The 6,333-nt window shown below is 26.2% G+C and overlaps 1 pseudogene; it reads left to right on the top strand.

Moving 5' to 3' along the window:
• The first annotated feature begins 3,249 nt into the window (after positions 1 to 3,249).
• LOC147067568 (uncharacterized) lies at positions 3,250 to 4,662 on the top strand (annotated as a pseudogene).
• The last annotated feature ends 1,671 nt before the right edge of the window (positions 4,663 to 6,333 follow it).

A 6,333-nucleotide genomic window follows, 5' to 3' on the forward strand; every position in this document is an offset into this window, starting at 1 on the left:
ATCAGGGGGAGGTGACAAAAGATTTAAAAGGAGATTAGCAATTTTACTAATGGACTGACTACGATATAATTGATAAAAAGAAACTTTACCCATAAATTAAAAATAATTTAATAAAAAATACATGATTTTCTTTGAAAAATATTAACATTTATGCACCTTCGCGAATTTCTTTAAATAGAGAAAATATATTATAATAGCATCTTTGTGACTTTCTTGTAAAAACATTGGTATCCATACATCTTTTCGAATATCTTTAAGCAGATAAGAGAGATTTATATAACATTTTCAAGAATTTAACAGTGATTTATATAATATGATCATGTTTTCGGTACAAAATAAGTCAATCATAATTTTAGATAACATTCCTGAGAATAAAGCAGATATTATGATAACATTTTTGAGAATAAAACAGAGATCAAGATAACATGTTCCAGATTTTGTATACAAAATATTCAATCATAATTTTAGATAACATTTTTGAGAATAAAACAGAGATCAAGATAACGTGTTCTAGATTTTGTATACAAAATATTCAATCATAATTTTAGATAACATTTTCGTTAATTTAACGGAGATTTAGATATAATGTTCCAGATTTCGCATACAAAATAAGTCAACTATAATACAACCGTTTTAAACTATTGGAAAGAGAGCATATCCCTATTATTTTGTTATAAAGATAATATAGTATTATTAAAATACTTCAAATTCAATTATTTTATAGTTTTGACGATAACACGCATTTTCTGTAGATAACTTATATTTGCTTATAATTTAGTGATACTTATAGAAATGCAGAATCCATTGCAAAAACACAAATTAATTTTTATGAAACTCTATTATAATAAATTTTTAACAGTATTAAATATTCAATGAGTTAAGTTGAAAAAATAATTTAAGTTATAAGTTTTGTGGTGGATTTCTTGTAAAAGAGAACAGAAATCTCGATAAATCACAAAATACTAATATGAAAAGTATTAATTCTCGATAAATATAATATTTTTCATCAAACACATATGAAATTTCTTTGTAAAAATTATTAGTATTAGTATTTATATTTCTCTATAATGAATATTTTATCCAGAAATTTATAAAAAAACTAATTTTATATGGTTAGAATTTTATAATTTCATTGTTTTGAATATTTTTTTTTGTTTATGGTATTTTATTTCATATACCAGCAACAACGATCCTTTAAATTATTTTAATTTTTTTAGGTGTGATAATTTTTTTTATCTAGATAAGATTTGTAATCTCGTTGTTTAGAAGTAAAATCCGATTATAGTTATTGAAATTAGAATTAGCAGTAGTGGTAATTTGATCATTTTGAAGACGGTAAAGTATAAAATATGATGATGTTGCTGCCAATAAAAACTAGCTAATTTGCAGAAATATGAATGCCGTAGTCAAGAGATACTATGAATCGTATATTAAAGAGTTTGGAATGGTAACGTAAACGAATGTATTTTACTAAAAAATGATGTTTTGAACATACCTGAATTAACACGTATTGAAGGTATAAGATGCTTATAGTAGGTTTTTGAAGAGAATGAGATTCTACGAAAGCTTATAATTTATGGTATATAAGAAATTCAAAGTTTCGATGAATTATAAAAGGGGCAAAAAATAATGTGATTGTATAGATACACGCTGATTATAAATAAATACCGTTATTTAGTGATTTTATCTAGATTATATTTCTATTTATTTGTGAATAAGACCATTCTACAGATATAATTTAACTCTGAATCAAAAATAGGAATCAATTTATTAATTTTGTTATTCTGTTTAAATACGAATCGTATATTTAAATACATCAATCCAAATATATTGCATAAATATTCCTGTTTAAAAATCTATTCGCGATGATTTAATTTCCCGTATGGTCTGATGATGTATTTTAATCTACCGTTCACAACATGTTTATAATTTAAAGTATTGATTTCCATAGATCATGAATTTCTATAACTTAATTATCTATTTAAAATCTATTATAAATAAGAAAGATATTTACTATTGCGTAATCGATGGCTATAAAACACTATTCAAGAAATAATTCTTAGATAATTTTATGGCCCGATTTCATTCAATTTGCAAGAAATCGATCGTTACATTATTATTTACTATAAAGTAAACATTTTATGATCTTGAACACTGTGTAAATACGATATTTCCGTAGAATAAAGGGTTTTTTTCATAAATATAATATTCTTTTGTCAATATAAAGATTTTCTTTCATAACAATAAAGTCATTTCTGTTAACCATATTATCTTCATGATATAAAGCACCCTTCAAGAATAAATAATTTCTCTATGTACATAGAAGTACACTATGTATGCAAAGTCTTTTCATAATTAAAAGCACCTTTCAAAATATATAATTTCTCCTATGTACATAAAAGTCATTTCCATTATAATTTTTATTTTCAGAATATAAAATTTCTCTGTGTGCATAAAAGTCGTTTCAATTATAATTTTTATTTTCGGAATATAAAATTCCTTTTAGAATTACTTTAGAAAATAGAATTTCTCGGATATTTTACATCTGGAAAAATACGAAGATACTGTCATGATGATACTATTAATGTTAATCAATCATAGTATGTTTGTAAAATATGTTTAATTATGAACACACGTCACTTTTTCTGATCCTTTCATTTAAAAAATCAACGAGAAAAGACTTTTGATTCGATAATATTAAAAGTTTTATACTTTTGAGAAGTCCAACAATTATTGAAACTTTTCAAGAAATCAAAGTTTGGATGAATTCTATTGGGTAACTATAAAACATTTATGTGAAATTATACGTGTCTCATAAATATTTCAAGAAAAAAAAGTTTGGATGAATTTTATTGGGTAACTATAAAACATTTATGTGAAATTATACGTGTCTAATAAATATTTCATAATTGTTAGATTTTATAAAATAGTTTTTATTCTGATCCATTATAAAAAAAATATTTTTATGATTCAATAAACTTTTGAAAAGTCCAACAATTATTGAAACATTTATGAGACACGTATAAGTTAGATTTTATAAAATAGTTTACTTTCTGATTCATTGTAAAAAAATATTTTTATGATTCAATAAACTTTTGAGAAGTCCAACAATTATTGAAATATTTATGAGACACGTATAATATCACATAAATGTTTTATAGTTATCCAATAAAATCCATCCAAACTTTTTTTTCTTGAAAAGTTTCATATTTTTTGTATAAATATGGATTTATAAACTCCCCCTACGAAATGGAAAAAGAAAAGTTGAGCATCTGCTTTATTGGACATGTTGACTCTGGAAAGTCGACAACTATCGGAAGACTTGCCCATGACTTTGGAACACTTGATCAAAGAAGTCTTGACAAGCTTAAGAAAGAAGCCGAGTTAAAAGGAAAGGGGTCTTTTTCCTTTGCCTTCTTCACCGATAAGAATGAAGCAGAGCGAGATCGAGGTATTACCATAACAACAACACTAGTCAAGCTTGAGACTGAGAAGTTCAATCTTAACGTTATTGATTGTCCTGGACACAAAGACTTTATCAAGAATATGGTCTCTGGAACAGCACAAGCCGACGTTGCAGTTGTTATTGTTCCTTCAGCAACATCAGAGTTCGAGAGTGCATACAACAGTGGGACATTGAAGGATCATATTATGATTAGTGGAGTTTTGGGAGTTAAGAAAGTTATCATTGCAGTTAACAAAGTTGATACATTTGCCGAAGCAGACAAACAAAAGGAAAGATTTGAGAATATTGCCGACGAAATGGTAAGACTTGTTAAGAAGATTCACACTGACAAGAACCCCATGGTATTACCAATTAGTGGTCTTGAAGGAATCAACATGACAAAGAAGGGAGCAAGATTTGAATGGTTCAAGGGATGGAAAGAGAATGCGAATGCAGAACCAGTATTCACACTTGAAGATGGTCTTAATTATCAAACAGCACCAGAAAGACCAATCCATAAGCCTCTTAGAGCAAGTATCAACCATGTCATCAAGGTCCCTGGTGTCGGAACTGTACTTACTGCAAGGGTACTTCACGGTAAGATAGCCCCTGGCCTGCCTGTTACTGTCCAACCTTCAGATTTTGTAGGTGAAATCAAGACCCTCGAAATCCATAACAAGGCTTGTGATGCTGTCTATGCTGGTGATAACTTCGGATTCGTTTTGAAAGTTGTTAAAGGTGAGGTAAGTAAGATTAAAGCTGGTCATGTGATGTCAAGTCTAAAAGATAACCCATGCAAGTTATACAAGGGAGGTAAAGCTAAGATTGTTATCGTTGAACACCCCAAAGGTATCCGAACTGGATACACCCCAGTCCTTGATCTTGGTGTTGTTCACGTCCCAGTCCAGATCGCTAAGATTATGTCTAAGAAATCAAGAGAAATTAAAGAAGAAATCGAAAATCCAGATATTGTCATCAAAGGTGAAACTATGATCGCTGTCATAATTCCAAAGAAAGACTGTGTCATGGAAGCCGTCTCAGACGTTCCCGGACTTGCAAGATTCGCTTTAAGAGATGGTGGAAGAGTTGTAGGTGTTGGTGCCATCGATACTACCTACAGCAAATCAGATTTGGTTGGAATGAAATTGATCGAAGATGATAAGCCAAAAGCTGCTGCCACCGGTGCACCCCCAGCTAAAAAAGCTAAGAAAGTATAATCAATAAACTTTAACAGTGAAAATGTTTTTTTTTATTTTTCCATACAAGAATATTTAATTACTTAAAGAATTTATGATCGAACTATAATTTTGATTGAAATATTCACATTATAGTATTTAATTACTCGAAAGAATTTATAGTCCTACTATAATTTTGATTGACATATTCAAATCAATAATATTTATCACTTTAAATATTTTTTTAACCCAATTTAATAATAGCCCAAACTATAATTTTGATTGACATATTCATACCATAATATTTAATAATTGACATACTCACATCAATCATTATTTTGATTGACTTATTTACATCAATAGATTTTAAATTGTTTATATGTTCAGTTCTTATAAAAGGTGTTAAAATATTCACAATTAAAAAAATATACCTTCTATATATTTAGAAAAAGTATTCTACCCTACAAATTTAACAGTTAAAGATAATTTCAAGTTTATACAAATTATAATCTTAGAGCATTAACCATAAAATTTTATCGGAATTATATAAATAGAATTTAAAGATAATTTTAAGTTTTGAAATCCTATTCACAGATCGTTATAATTATTTAAAAACTAATTACAAAATTAATAAAACTACAACTATAAAAATCATAATTCACACTAAAAATTTAAACAAAATATTATGTTATGAGAATCACATCAGTACACTTTAATAAGATACATTTTATGAACTAAAATTAATATTACTTTGATAAAAAAAATTATATGCAATTAAAAGATTTTTTAAACAGTAGTAAACACCAAAATGATTTTTTTTGTTTTTATATGGAAAAAATTGCAAAAATATTAAAATTTAAATTTCACTAATTTTATTTTTCTATCATAAAATAATTCAGCTTAAATGCACAAATTTTATAGATTTGTTATAAATAGAAACATATAATCGTAAAGAAATCACTTTTTATATTAGAATACACATTCAATGCTAATATATGCATAGAAAAAGACACAACCAGGAATAATAGATAGTGATTTATGATGATTTAAAGAATAAAACATGTTTTGCGACTGATACAACAAGTTAAAAGGAATTTTTGATGATTTAAAGAATAAAAAATTTAAAAGTAAAATTTACATACTATTATAATTATTTATTGATAAATTAGAAATACCTTTATCACATTTTACAAACAAAAATACATGTTAAATTAACCCATGTAACTAATAAATTAAGAAAAAACATTTTACGTACAAAAACACAATTTGAATTCTTATATGATTTCACATTTTTCTCTACCTTTGAAAAACATAATTTGAATTCTTATATGATTTCACTGTTTTTCTCTGGCTATAAAATACAGATTTTTAAAATAATATTTTTTTACTATTTTTTCTCTGCCGTTAAAATACATATCCTTAAATCATATGATTTTACTATTTTTCCCTTAGGTTAAAATACAGATTTAAAAATCATGTTATTCTACTATTAAGCTCTGGCTATAAAATACAGATTTAAAAATAATATTATTCTACTATTAAGCTCTACCGTTAAAATACATATTTTTATAATCATATGATTTTACTATTTTTCCCTTAGGTTAAAATACAGATTTAAAAATCATGTTATTCTACTATTAAGCTCTGGCTATAAAATACAGATTTAAAAATCATATTTTTTTACTATTTTTTCTCTGCCGTTAAAATACATAT

Source organism: Rhyacophila brunnea, unplaced genomic scaffold (assembly GCF_057557595.1).
Source record: "Rhyacophila brunnea isolate RB1 unplaced genomic scaffold, BYU_Rbru_1.0 scaffold_38, whole genome shotgun sequence".
Taxonomy (NCBI): domain Eukaryota; kingdom Metazoa; phylum Arthropoda; class Insecta; order Trichoptera; family Rhyacophilidae; genus Rhyacophila; species Rhyacophila brunnea.